The 15,199-nt window shown below is 47.0% G+C and overlaps 1 protein-coding gene across 3 annotated transcripts in view; it reads right to left on the minus strand.

The window, feature by feature from the left end:
- Nucleotides 1-15,199, minus strand: part of chl1b (cell adhesion molecule L1-like b) — a 66,558-nt gene that overhangs the window by 38,236 nt on the left and 13,123 nt on the right. The window contains exon 2 of one of the 3 annotated variants that reach the window (XM_056437609.1): nt 5,228-5,342. The exons of 1 other annotated variant lie outside the window; for it this stretch is intronic. The gene's annotated coding sequence lies outside the window, so the exon portion shown is untranslated. Of the gene's footprint in view, nt 1-1,381; nt 1,565-5,227; nt 5,343-15,199 lie in introns of those variants that run through there. One more of the 3 variants, XM_056437607.1, reaches the window with a different exon arrangement.

Here is a 15,199-nt window from a genome sequence, read left to right on the forward strand (position 1 = left end):
GCATCTGGACAGCGTTACTCTGGGTAAGTTGTTTGACGCAGCTGTCGGATGTGTGGCCCAGTTGCTGTGCCTCTCCGTCACTTCGTTGGGTCGGGCCGAGGTTGTGCAATGGAATGACGTCAAGACCAAGACAAGACACTCTGGATTCAAGTTTCCTTTCTCCAAAATGTTCAAAATCTTCAAAACTTACAGCCGACTGTCGGCGTTTAGTCCGACCCGCCTCCGCGATATTTGCATCCAAAGTAAATGAGTTGGTTCCACCTCCAGTTACGGATACACCTACGACACATAGCAAACTCATAGGGGCTCACACGTAATGCAAATCGTGCATTTCAAGACAACGAATTTAAATAAACTTCAAAAAGATGAGAAATTCAACGCAATAGCTTTGAACCCATCTCAAAATATGAATATCCCATGTTGCGTATTCTCATACTGTGGATAGTCAGCCCCCGATGTATGTAAATAGAGCCGTTTGTCGTTCTATAGTGAGGCAGCAGGAGGTCGCTTGATGTGAATATGCGTTGGCAGGAGGCAGAAGGTACTTACAGTAAGTAAACAGTTAGCAAGTGTTCCAGAAATTACACTGAAATGCTGTTTACGTTGTATGTTCGGTCGGCTGCACCGAATCCAGTGAAGTTTAAGGCTTCTTGGAGTTGTGTACTACGAGGCCCAAACACGTGACTCCAGAACAGTTTAGATTGTGATTAAACTCAACCTGTGAAAACAAACAAAAGACCTTTATACGTCTAACCTCCTTCGTTTTGTTTGTCGAGTCAATGCACAGAACAATTTGATTTACTGCCTTTCGTTGCTTCAAGCTGCAATAATTATTCTCTTCACATGCTTTGCATACGGTACGATAAACAGCACGGTTCCAAATGTACGGCTGCCAATACTACAGATGGTACATTTAACGTGTCTCACATCTCCCATGAAGCACTTGTGAAAATTGCCCACCCAGATATTTGTTAGACGTTTTGGTAAATAGGACAAGAATGACTCATTCAGTAAACATTTACGTAGCTCTAAACTGTTGATTTTGTATTTTTTTTGTGCTGCGACAAGTTATTTAGAGTTCTGAAGACTTTGTTGAGTCATCGGTTGGCTCTGGCTCGGTTGTTCAAAACTCACCTTAAAGCGACCCCGGCGGGTTGCGGTCTAATAGAAAGTGTGAATTATTAATATGTTTTTTCCTACCTTACGCTACGAAGCTCCTTTTTCACATTTAAGCATATTGCATTCACGAAAAAGCAAGAAACGAGCATCGGCTTTTTTGTAGAGACGAAATAATCTCCTGGCTGCCTCCCGAAAGCACGCTCAACTTAAATCTGCGGCAACAGCTTTTTCCAGGCGTCCCTAAACGCTACGAGATACTTACACGAGTCCACCTCATTCTCAGCTCTGGTCCCCGTGAGAGGGCAACCATTTGTTTTCCGGGTAATACCATCCACAAGAAGAAATGGGGTGCAAAACTCGGGTCAAAATCTGATCGTATCGCAGCCCGTTCTGGAGCCGGGAGAAGGGAACTGAGGCACTGTAGCTACATGTTGCCAAAAGCTCCTCGCTTGGCTTAGAGGCTCATTAAGCGACTGACAATCACTCCCACAAAGCGCCATCTGAAGGCTATTCACAGTGGGCGTACAAAGGGAGAGTGGAGGAATGCAAGTCCCATCTCGCTCGCCACTTCCCCCATTCAGTGTCACTGGTAAAAAGATGTCCGCCGCACCTGAAAGTTGCGCCTGACAAAGTGCTTCATTTACATTGATGGAATAAATATGCAGATGGCATACAGTATGTGTGTGTGTGTTGGGGGGGTGGGGGGGGGGGATAGATCGCCTGCCGTGTGAAAATCTGTTTTCCCGCAATCTTCCTCCTGTCAGCTGGTGACAATCTCCTTAATTGCTAATGCTGCTGAGAGATTGTTGCTCGGCGTTCGTCTCTTCCCGCTGTTAAAAGAGGGATTGTGGGTAAAAAAGAAGAAAGGAAATCTGCGTACGCAAGGCGGATTCGAGGGGGGACTCTCGATTGTTCCACGCTGGTGAACAGAGACCCGGACTTTACAGGACAGACTTGAGTGGAGGCTGGTTGACGTGTCCGGGGTGAAGCTCGGTGCACAGGGAGTGCTGAGACTGTCGATAAGAACCCAAACACACACACACACACACAAGAGGAGGGGGGGGAGGGAGGAAGCGCCCCCAGTCTAGATGATGTATGGTGCGGACCCTCGTTTGAGACTTGGGGTTTTAACAGGGAGAAAATGAAAGAGGGGGTGGGCTGGAGGAGGGGGGGCTAGGGTCATGCTTGAATTATGCTGATGCAGGCCGTAAACCGCGGTAGGAAAACCCACCGTAGGCGAGGTCGCTTCCACGAAACTCGCCTGCCGCAAATAACGAGGTTATTATCACTCGGGGCCTCACAAACGCTGACAGGTGGGGAACGGCGGAGGTGGGGCTCGTTTCCCGTCACAACGCCGGATGCATGTGTGTCGTCATTTAGCCGATTGTTCCGGGCAAATGACTTTTTAAATGTATTTTCACCAATGGATTACATAATTGATTCGTCGATTGCGTTTCTTTTCTGTTGTCTTGCATTTAAACAAACTTGATTCATCTTGCTATTTTCTTTGCTTGCTTTTTGAGCAAATGGACGAAGTTTTCATGTCATCTAACTTAACCCTCCTGTTACCTTTAGGGTCAATTTGACCCCATTCAATGTTTAATGTCGGTGTTCTTTGGGGTCAATTTGACCCCAGGCTGTTTTTCACTGTCAAACATATAAGAAATATCAACTTTTTTATATATTTAAAGGGCTATTTAGGTCGTCAACAAACAAACAAAGTACCTCACACTTAAACTTGGGAAACAATATTAATTAGAATAATTTTCTGGAGCTTTTAATTGCTGGGGTCAAATTGGCCCCGAGGGTAAAATATGTGAGTAAATGTGAAGGTAACAGGAGGGTTAAAGTTTCCATTTAGCAAATAGGATCCAAAAGATGCAGGCAAAGAAAGTGACGATGGCGATAATGGTGGTTGAGATCCGGAGCTGTCAGTGGGGGGGGGGGGGGGGGACACTGGTCTTTTTAGAATGAGAGCAGTCAGCCAGAGTCAGTGACCGAGAACACTCACTAGGCCCTCGGAGCTCGTAGGCGCTCTTTGAGCTACAACAGGATGGAGCTGCCATCATGGCCACACTAAACAAGAGGGAAGCCTTATGAACTTTGCACAAATGCTTAGTGCTCCGGGGGCCGGACAGCTCTGGACGCCAGGGGAGGGGGAGAGGCACCGGGGCGGGCTGCCAGTTCCCGAAAAGCTAAGTGTTCATGCGACCGGGGACCAGACAGACCTGACATTGTCCCTGGCGCTGCCCCGGAGGGAAAGCCTCTTCCTCTTTCTCTACGATATCCCCTGGCTCCTCGGCACTTCCAGCCCAGTTGATTCACGGATCTGGAACATGACTTACGGAGGCAATGAGGCAAACATTTATTCACACTCTGAACCAGTTGTAAAAATGTCATAAAAAGGGGGAAAAGTTTAAGCGGGCCGTAAATTCTGACCGCCTTCTTTCCTCGACGTCTGTCGCCGAGTGGACAAATTCTATTTCAGAATCAGAATCAGAATCAGAAACAGGTTTATTGCCAAAGAATGAATGTTTTCACAAACAAACGAGGAATTTTTTTTGGTGGAAGGTGCAACATTTGGACATGACAAACAACAATCAACGCAAGGAGGGAGGAGGAGTGGGAGGAAGAGGGAGGAGGAGGAAGAGGAAGGAGCGGGAAGAAGGAGGAGAGAGGAAGGTGGAAGAAGAGGTGGTAGTCCTGGGGGTGACAGTCAGTCAGTCCCGGGGTCCATTGATGAGCCCGACCGCCGTCGGGAAAAAGCTATTGGTGTTAGCCCTCCTGTTACCTTTAGGGTCAATTTGACCCCATTCAATGTTTAACGTCGGTGTTCTTTGGGGTCAATTTGACCCCAGGCTGTTTTTCACTGTCAAACATATAAGAAATATCAACTTTTTTATATATTTAAAGGGCTATTTAGGTAGTCAACAAACAAACATAAAGTACCTCACACTTAAACTTGGGAAACAATATTAATTCTAATAATTTTGTGGAGGTTTTAATTGATGGGGTCAAATATGTGAATAAATGTGAAGGTAACAGGAGGGTTAAAAATGAGATGAGTGCACTCATTTTTTATTAAAAAAAAAAAAAAGAATGTTAACAACACCTTAAATTTATGACATCTCTTATCTCTCTGAAGCAGAAAAAAAAAAAAAGGTTATCTGACCACGACAAGATGCGGTCGTATTGTGTCACCGGAATTAAAATAATGCTCTCTTGACCTGCTGCCCCCCCCCCCCATCCCCCCTCGGGTGAGACCGGGCCGAAAGAGGAAAGCAAAGACACACATTCTGCTTAGAGAGCACAGAGAGAGAAATGCAGGTGGTAATAGTTCGTGGCCCTGCGATAAAACCTCCAAATGTCGGGCATCAAAGGGAAGAGTTAGTGGGGATGATTTACACTTTTTCCCACCATTTGGCAAATATGCTCACCACACACAGTGTTTGCTGCTTTTAATTGCACTTTGGGCACACTGCTGCTCAGTCTGTACCCCACCCCCACCCCACACACACACAAAAACAGCCAATAAGCCTCTCGCCTGGCAGACAGAAGCAGGCCGGCCTGTCTTTGGCTGACACCACGTGCTTTATTCTCTGATGTTCCGAATCAATTCGAGAAACATGCATTTCTGTGTGTGGTTTTTTAGAAGTTGCCATGGCAACAGGTGCCCCCGTCTTCACACCGCTCGCTGTCGCTGTCGGGGGGGGGGGGGGGGGGGCTGTTGCGTCGCTGGAGCGTCGCGGAGCCGCTCGCCACGTGAGCTCGGTTGGGGCGGGGACAGTTTGAACTCTGCGAGAACCAGAGACGCAACCGTTTCCATTCGCGACCCGTGACGGCAGAATGAAAAACAGGCGGAATTCTGGCGATGAAATCGCACGCGCAATTAGCCGCGGCCCTCCAACACACTCCTCAATGATTTCCAGATCCGCGTTGACAGGTGATTCATTCGGCGGCGCACTTCAGAGAAGCTGATCAAACAACACATGTCTGCACACCGATAACCCCACCCCCCACCCAAATATGTGCAATAAAACCAAAACATCCGCATGGGGGGGGGGGGGGGGGGGATGCACACTTCATGTTGTGCATATGACATGTTTACCCTGGTCATGGTGCCGTAGTTTAAGAGGTGTCGCCGAGGCGAGGTGATGAGTGGTACCAGTTTTTTCTTCTTCCTTTAACACGAGAGAGGTGTGAAGGCAGAGCCGACTTCAGCCCTGTTGAGAAAAAGGGAGGGTGGGGGTGTGGGGACGTGCACCAGACTGTTATCTGACTCTCTCTCTCTCGGCCAGACTGCCGGCCAATCGGAGCGCCACAGATGGTCCGCTCAGTGATCATGGCAGCGAGCGGGGGATCTCTGCTCCTGATTAGCACACCTCCTGAACACAATGTGCACAACAACGTCTGTTCCGTCTCTGGCTACGCGGCACCTGTGCAGAGAGCCAAGCGGCCACTTTTGCGAGCACCCTGCCTCAAAATCATTATTCTATTGGTTGAGAAAAAATGGTGCTGCCTAATTTCTTTTCAACACAAATTGAAAGTGAACTGCTGTACAAAAAAAGAAAAAAGAGGAAGCAATTAATTTAACCACATCAAAGAGGAAATAGCAGTGGACTACCGCCCGGACACAAGTAGACTGGCCCCTCCCATCTTTATCTCTTCTCTCCTGTGGACAAGTTCAGATGAAGTGTCCACTCAGACCTCAATTTAATCATGCCTGCACCCCCCCACCCAAGAATCAATAAGCTATTTCACCCAAGTGACTTTTAGCCATAGAAAGGGCCTCTGCTCTAGCGGTTTAGAGTGTGTACACAGCTGACGGAGAGCACAGGGGCAAACAGAAGCTCCAAAATGAACTCGTTAAGATCAACCCAATGTCTCTGGGCAAAAAAAAAAACACAAAAAACGTGTAGGCATGGTAACCGGGCTACGCCCTGGACACGCAAGTAGCCCGTGTGCGCAAACAGACACACACACACACACACTCAGGAAGCTGAGCTCGAGGATGATCTCCATCAGCGTCGGCCAACCTGTCAGAGACAACAGCTCACGGGGAAAACACACTACGGGCGCCTAGCAACGTGTTCTCCTGAATATTATTATGCCAACAAGTAGGATTAATTATTCCCGGAACACACGCTTCTTTCCGCCTGTAGTCCTGTGACGGGGGAGAGCAGGGTGGATGATTTGGTTGCACGCCCACTCATGATAAGCAGTGAGGATCTAATAGCCTTTTAAGGAGCGTCCTGCTGGCCACCTCTTTACGCACACACACACACACACACCTCGAGGTCAGCCCCTTTAGGTGCACTGAGGCAGAGAGGCAGAGCAGCCCGTCGCGCTACACAGTTAATCCTGCGGTGGAAAATGTCGGTGGGTTCCGTCGCGCATGGACGCACAGCGAGAGATGAGGAGGCAGACCAATATTTGAGACAAATTAAAATGTGTGTGTGGGAGGGGAGGGGGGGGGGTCTTGAGGGCGAAGCGTCCGCTGTGTGTGTGTGTGTCTTTTTTGAGGTGTGTATGTGTGTGTGTGTCTGTACATGTGTGTGTATCTGTGTGTGTGTCTGTCCATGTGTGTGTGTATCTGTGTGTCTGTCCATGTGTGTGTGTGTGTATCTGTGTGTGTATCTGTGTGTGTGTCTGTCCATGTGTGTGTGTATCTGTGTGTCTGTCCATGTGTGTGTGTGTATCTGTGTGTGTGTCTGTACATGTGTCTGTGTGTGTTTGAGTGTGTGTGTGTCTGTGTGTGTGTCTGTCCATGTGTCTGTGTGTGTTTGAGTGTGTGTGTATCTGTGTGTCTGTGTGTGTGTCTGTCCATGTGTGTGTTTGAGTGTGTGTGTGTCTGTGTGTGTGTCTGTCCATGTGTGTTTGAGTGTGTGTATCTGTGTGTCTGTCCATGTGTGTGTGTGTATCTGTGTGTGTGTCTGTACATGTGTATGTGTGCGTTTGAGTGTGTGTGTGTATATCTGTGTGTCTGTCCGTGTGTGTATATCTGTGTGTGTGTCTGTACATGTGTCTGTGTGTGTGTCTGTCCATGTGTGTATGTGTGTGTGTGTGTCTGTGTCTGTGTGTGTGTCTGTCCATGTGTGTGTGTGTGTGTTTGAGTGTGTGTCTGTCCATGTGTCTGTGTGTGTGTCTGTCCATGTGTGTGTGTGTGTCTGTCATGTGTATATGTGTTTGATTGTGTGTCTGTCCATGTGTGTGTTTGAGTGTGTGTCTGTCCATGTGTGTGTGTGTGTCTGTCCATGTGTGTGTGTGTGTGTGTGTGTCTGTCCATGTGTGTGTTTGAGTGTGTGTCTGTCCATGTGTGTGTGTGTGTATCTGTCCATGTGTGTGTGTGTGTGTGTGTGCTTGCATCATTGTCAAGCGACAATGAGGGAATCCTTGCTTCTCCATTACTTGCTTTCAAAAGATGTCCAGTTAGGAGAACCTGCCGCCCCAAAAACGCCACGGACTTTGTCGTCGTCGTCGTAGTCATCGTCTTCATTTTGCCGATGGGATGCGCCGCGGCGGGAAACGTGTAGCCCGAGTGTTTCCCGCAGGCTGTCTCGATAGCCAATTAGCACACGGCAGGTGTCGGTACAGCCCACAGGCACAATTCCAAAAAGTACATTGAGAAGTCTGCATACCATGCAAATAATCCCTTGTGGCCCCGCTTGATGGATTGTGCTTATCGGTGTCTCGTTATATTTTTATGCCGTATATGATCCAGGAAAGAAAAAAATAATAATTCCAAGCCAATATAAATTATTCACTTCATAAATTACAGGGTACCTGAGACATTTCTGGATGAGCATGAGGCAACACGCACCCGGTGGCTTGCGGCTCAACAGACACCGTTCTCTCTGGGTGTACTATTCAAAAGGCCAATTATCATTTCACCGTTTCCACGCTGAACTGTGGCCCGAATTATGAAGCAGGAAATGTAACCACACGGATCACGCCGGCATCTAGAAACATCAAGGCAATATCAAGCCATTACGACAGGAAGCGGAGCCAAACCGAGAGGCTCGATGGCGAGGAGCGAAAGGATGAAAGGATGCGTGAAAACAAACGCCTGCTTCAGACTGAAACTCGGGGCACACCCAGAAAGTTATCTTTTCACCACTTGAAAGGACACATGGGGGCATCAGCAGGGGGAAAAAAATGCAGTGAAAGGGTCTTTTGGAGCCGATGCCTTTGTCGAGCAAAACATCAAAAGCTCCGCCTGAAGACAGAATATAGCTTTGTGTTGCCCGTGTGTGGGTGGAGGTCGGATGTTTGTTGTGCTAAAAGTCAGAGGAGAAGCAGCCGCTCGTGTAATATTCAATACACATACACTCCCAGATCGTTTAGGTTTTTTCAATAAAACTGGAAAAAGCCCAGAACATTTGAGAAAGTCGTTTTCCTCGGTATGAAATCAAACAAACGCATTAACATACCGCTTTTTTTTCAGACAAATCTCAATAACTAAACACAGCACAGTGCATTGAGCTCCAGAGCAGACGATTATATCGCCCATCTGTAGACCAATCAATGCCCTCCTCTGTGTCCGGATTATGAGTCATGAGCGACCTTGGCCGCGGCTCTCTTTGTCATTTTTAAACATTCGGGTTTTTTTTGTTCCGGACATTTTTTTTCTGAGAAGACGGAAACAAGCTGCAGAGGCAAAAAAACCAGAGCGCGAAACACGCAACATGTCCAACAACCGGTGCTGTACTCGGCATACAGGGTTGAGGTCGAGAGGTAACCGGCGGCGAGAAAGCTCTACATGTCAAATGAGCAAAGAGGGAGCTCAGATCTCAAGAGGCATCGAGTGGTTAGGGCCCGAGGAGGCCGCCGCCGGCCTCGGCTCCTGAGTACACGTTCAAGTGCTGCGGCTTGGCATCTGCATTGAGTGGGATGAAATCTAATTTGCTTTAACGGGGGGGGGAATTGAACCTCCAACAGGCAAGGGTGAGGCAAGGGAAATGGAAATGGAGATGGAGATCATTAGTGTTGGCGTGCTATCAGTACGTACGGCCTTGGAAAAAGAAAGGACTGCAGTCATGCGTATTACTTCAATAAGTGGCGTGTTATAGATTTGCTCTCGAGGTCTGGACTGCATTCCCGGGAACAGGTTGACCGATTGGGCGTCCCGGATGCGCGGCTGAACCCCCCCCAGCGGCTCCATGCGGGGGGCTGAATAATCGGGTTAAGCGAACGATTGAACACGCGCCATTTCGAGCCCCCCCCCCCCCCCCCCCCCGCGACAGGCCGTCCGAAGGCAAACGGCACAAAGAGTGGCGAAAAAGTGCCGGCAACCTCGATCTAATTCTGCCTTTAGATGCACACGTCAACAGATTAAAGGCAGTGTTAATGATGTCACGGTGCAGACGCAGTGTACTCCCTGTATTATCCGAGGAAAGAACTGTGGGACAATGACAACAAAGGCGGGTCATCAGAAAGGATGCTGCATCGACGAAGCGACGGAACGCGATTCATTTTTTTTTTTGTCACGGCACAATGGAAGTCTACCAGTTCTTGGCAGAACGCCTAAATATTTGACTAAACCGGTGTACAGGATCGCTTTGAAGAGCAGCCGATAGACATGATGGTAAACATGCACTCGTGGCTCACTGGACATTATACTAGAATACTGACTTAAAAATGTGGAATACAAAACTATACAAACCAGGGTTCCAATTACAATTTTTTAACACCAGTGCCATTTTTACATTCGCATTGAAAATGCGGAAGGTTATGTTTTAATCGCCGTGTATTTATTTATTTATTTGTATGCGTGTTCCTCGCATTACAAAAAAAGTTTTAAATCGAATCGCATGAAATTTGGTGGGATGATTGGTTATTATCCGGGGACCATTTGATTAGATTTTGGGATCAATCGGGTCAACGGTCAAGGTCATGAAAAGGTCAAAATCTTCTTTTTACCATAGCACGGTCAATCTTTATCCAATTGGCATGCAACTAATGCCAACATTTTCATAATTCAACGCCCAATCTTGTGATATGCGAAAGTATGCGCTCTACCGAGTGCCCATTCTAGTTCCAAAATGTTTTTAATCAATACACCGGCACTCTCTGTAAACAGATATCTGCATATGATTGCAGGATATGTAGGCGACAAGATCTCTGCGTTTCCGTTCATAGTCAATCTCAGAACTCATCGCTTATCGGCGATTTAGCTTTGTATTTTCTTTTTTGATAATTCTTTATTGATCCGCGTTCATGTATTTGTTTAACTCCATTCTCACATCTCAGATTAGTAATTGGGCTGTAAACAATGCCGCGACTGAACGAACGTAAAAGGTATACGAAGCACAGAAGTCGACGCGTTGGCCGCCACGTGATGATTAAAGGTGTTTGAACGGCTTAAATGTTCCAACGGTGACATTGCTCGAGGGAAAGAGTAGTTCACTCCCGTTTAATAAAACAAGTGGCATGATAGGCAGCTTGTCACTGATGTCCACGCCTTGGAAAGTCCATGTACACTAATGTTTATCAAGTGGTTTCCTTTAATAGGACTGGCGAGAGCGTAGTCTCCCTCTGAACCCTTCAGTATTTTACTTTTATTTTACTTGTATACTTCTATATCTTTCATCCCTGTTTCTTATATTTTGTGTTTTTTTTTATTCTTGTGTTTTGCTGCTACTGTCACGACAAATTTCCCCTTGGGGATTAATAAAGTATATATCTATCTATCTAATAATGTCGATCCGACGTCTGTCCCTCAACACTTGTCCGTTTGAAAATGCGGCTCGCATCGAGCTCATTAGAAGACGTATTGAAGCGGAATTCCGCCGAGGAAAATATCTTTTGAGCAGTTTGACACAATCAATCCAAAAAGGGGCCCGGAGGCTGGAGCCCGGCTCTGCCGACTGCCTTCCTCCCGGCACCCCGTACAGATAAGGAGTAATTATTTTCCCCGACCAATCGCTAAGCCCTGCCTGCCCTTCGTTTATTTGCTTGCAAAAAAAAAAGTTTCTCCAATACAGAGCCTTGTGTTGCCACCATTTACATATGGGGGGGAGCACATAGTTACTGGAATTCAATATGACCCACTGGAATGGTCAACCGTTCCAGAGACGGGTCTCTTCATTGCCTTCTCCTCCCCAACACCCCCCTCCCCTCCCTCATCCTCCTCCTCCACTCCACACAATCTATAAGTGCACTGATAGGTGGGCTATGTTGCGGTAACACGACCACACAATGCCTGCAACTTCTAAAAGATATTTGAAATGTCGAGGTTCCGTGTTCGGCACCGAAACCATCGTGGAGAAAAGAAGAAGAAGAAATCTCCAGTGTGACATGTCATGCTTTGCGTGCATCTTGCACAAGGCAAAAAAAAAGGGGATTCATACGCCCCGTTACCCAGAAAACCAGCACTCTTGTCATAATTCTCATGTTCTGTTTTGTGTCTGGCTTTTTTCCTGCATTCCCCCCCTCAACCCCCGGCCCCCAGCCACGGCGGACCATGCCATGTCGTGACATGGGAACTCTTATAAACGTGTTAAGAGCCGAAGGCATTAGCATTTTGGACGCGACTGAATGGGACCATTTGTTCCTCTTCCTGTGCCTCCCTGAAAGACTCTATTAAAGGGAGGTTTAGGATTTGCTCTGTTTTGGACATATTGGAGTTGGGGAAACATGGAGGGGAACTTTCAGCGGCAGACCTTTTTCCGAGGAAACATTTGAAGTTTTCTTCTCTTATAATGATTTGCCTGTCGGCAAATGAATAAATGATCAAAGGTTTGCTACCGAACAAATCCACCTTTTTTTCCAAAGTTTGAAACTTCATTCCATAGTTTCATGAACCAGCGATGTGTTTTTGATGCCTGTCAAAGTGTGTTTGAAACGAGGGCTACAGATACAAATACTGCATGCTAAATGTGAGTGAATGTGGGTTTGGATCAAACGGCACAAGTCAATATGGAGCTTCATGTTTGACCTTTCCCATGGCAGAGGACAAAATAGACAACATACCCAAATCATAAACATATCTTTTAGCCTCTTTTTTCCACATACCTGCAGACGTGAAGTGTCTCAAAGACAAAAGTGCTTCGTGGATTGCACTTTTTTTAGCCTTTTTCGGAGGCTAGAAGCATGCAGACTGGCCGCTTTATTAACCAGGGTTCTTACACATTTTGACCAATGGATTCCCTGGACTTTTACATGACTTTAAACTAAATGTCCATGACTAAACTGAAATCTCGGTATAAACATGAAAAATGTCGAAGATGTTGCGTATTGAGAGCGTACACGGCTTTATATTTTTTTTCTTTCTTTAAATATTGAATCGGGTCAAAATGACCCGAAGGCAACACAAGGGTTAAAAAAACATATTTATTATTTCAAACTCGGCATAAATGAACATGTGATTATAACAAATTTCCATGACTTTTCCAGGCCTGGAAATGAGCATTTTAAAATTCCATGACTTTTCCAGGTTTTCCATGACCGTACGAACCCTGATTAACGAAACGCTCCGATTGATCTCTGATTCGACCTCGCGCTGTTGTCGCAGCGGGATCTGTGGTCAGTCCGAGGCGGGCTCGTCACTGTCTGGCATCCATTCTGCCTTTCGTCTCAAAAGCCTCGTACAGTTAGTGTGTTACATTTAGAAGGACTACATCATCCATAATGCATATTCCTCGGCCCTGCCTAATGATGAACAATGGTCGGCACACTGCATCTCAGCAACACGCGCGCACACACAATAGACGGCTTTGATTCTCCACCACCACTTGTCTGCGGTCCCTGAGCGCTCAGCTGCCGATCCAAAATGAGGTTATTGAAGAACACGATTGATCGAAATGCAAGTGCAACGAGGAACAGCAGCTCCAACCAGAAAGGGTACACCCACGCTAATGCATGTAGTTATGGAGACGTTTTTTCACGTTGGGATGATATGCGATATATATTTTACTAACATGAAAAAGAATCATTTCTGAGATTTAAGATAAAGTGTGGTCACTTGATAGAAAGAGGGTACGGAGTTGTTATAAAGGGATTAAAGACTCCTGTGGAACAACCTCTTGTGCTTATTTCTATACCCTCATAAGAATTCCAAGCTTGTCCAAAAAACACATCTAATCTGTATCTTGGCAACCGTTTTTTTGAGGCTGCATTTGTGAACAACAACACGATCAAGAGGACATGTTGGTCCAAGGACATTTAAAAGAGATTAAACCACAAATTAACTACCTTGGAAAAGTGACTGTAGTCAATTATGCGATTTTGGTTTTTCCATTTCCATAAAGACTAATGAGATTACCTTCACTGGTCCCGAATCAAAGCCAGTGAGATTAAAACCACAAATGTACAGCCGTGCTGATACGGCAGCGGGCTGATGCCATTGGTGCATATTGGCTTAACGAAGACAGATTGTTATCACCATACGTGTTGGCAGCATATTACAGATGAGAACAAAAAGAATGAGCTCATTCTTCAGCTCTGAAATACCATTTTTATTATCACGTCTCTTTGATCATTAAAACGAAAGAAATATCAGCTGATATATTACCATTGGGGCAATTCTTTATCTGCACTGGCCCCGAGAAGTCCGGTTTTGGTCCGAGTCGCCGCTCGTCATGGGGGATCGATCTCCTGCACTATGGGGTATTGATCGGGCACCAGGTAGGACAGAGCGCAGCCATCGGGCTAATCATCATCATCATCATCATCATCATCGATGACGCCCTATTTGCCAGGATCACATTGGATTCGTCAATCAAATATACAGCATGCATTGTCTGGAGAGGAATCCTGACAGATCCAGACGAACCGAGCAGAAACCCAAGTTCCTCCTTTCTGCTTTCCTCTTCGGCTAAAACGAAATGTGCCGTTTCTGCCACGACGTCAACTTAAATGGCCTGTTCCGGAGCCACGCTGGTCTAATTCTACCCCCAGTGTGTTACGCACTGAATGTACAGCACGCTCTCAGGGGGCGTGCGGGGGTGCGATTACTGTGGAAGCCTATTGATTTGTAAAGTGTACATTTGGAGAAGTTAATGATTGGGCCCAAAACCAGGGGAAAGGCTCCCCACCATGACTGCAGGCCCTCCAGTAAAGAGTTCATTTGGGTGGCTGGGAAAAAAATCCATACGGCACACTACAGTCCCAACAGGAAGAAAGGGGGTTTGGACTCTGTCCGCCTTTGCATGTAATTGGAAAAAAGATGGCAGCGAAACGCTTCTCAGCGTGACGGGAGAAATAAACAAACTTGATGTATGTGCCTCGTCGTGACCCTCTATTGATTTCCAAATATTGCATTTAACACTTAGAGGCGATAGATCTTCATTTTTCTGAAATCCTGCATGCAGACAGTGACTGCCCCCCCCCCCCCCCCGTCTTTTAATGCGGGGATGGTGCTCATATGGCTATTTGATATCACTTAAAATGCAATTAAGAGCCCAGAGATAGCACATCTAAAGCACATACAGTACATGTTACCATCCCCCTCCCCCCCCATCTATTTAACACTGCCGCCACTGTTTTGCCCCAATATTGAAACGAGTAAACAGACGCCATCTTTTCCCGGGCCTTTCTATGAAGATAAACGAGGACCAAACTCTCCAATTAGTCTCTTTGCATCATTTGGAGGGCGGTTGAAAAAGGGGACGTCGCCGCGGAAAGGCACTTGTGGCGGTTCCTCTCGCCACAAAAAGGTTCTCCGCGTCCCGCTTCCTGCTCTAAAGCGGGCGACAGGGAAACCGTGAAAATTCCTCGCTCTCGAATTAATTCACATGTTCGCCCCCTCCCCCCCCCCCCTCGAGTCTCCTTTGCCTTCCGAATGTGCCGAGGCGGCAGGAAACTGGGGGACAGCCATTAGTGTCCACAGCCCCAGCTCCTAATGATGATGGCTGTGGACTTGCTGCGCTGTGCATTGTGGGCGCCGGAGCGCCTCGCCGCTGGTCAGACGGGGACGGATTCTCCGAAAGGGTGCGCTTCTGAAGACATCCCTCTTGCGGCGTTTACTGGGTCACGACAGGAACCCGGAATGGCGCGAGAAAATATTGCTTTGGTGCGATGAAGCACGTGCAGCTTTGAACGAACCTGGGAGTGTCGTTTTGTTTCTCTCTCTCTCTCGTGT

Source organism: Pseudoliparis swirei, chromosome 18 (genome assembly GCF_029220125.1).
Source record: "Pseudoliparis swirei isolate HS2019 ecotype Mariana Trench chromosome 18, NWPU_hadal_v1, whole genome shotgun sequence".
Classification (NCBI taxonomy): domain Eukaryota; kingdom Metazoa; phylum Chordata; class Actinopteri; order Perciformes; family Liparidae; genus Pseudoliparis; species Pseudoliparis swirei.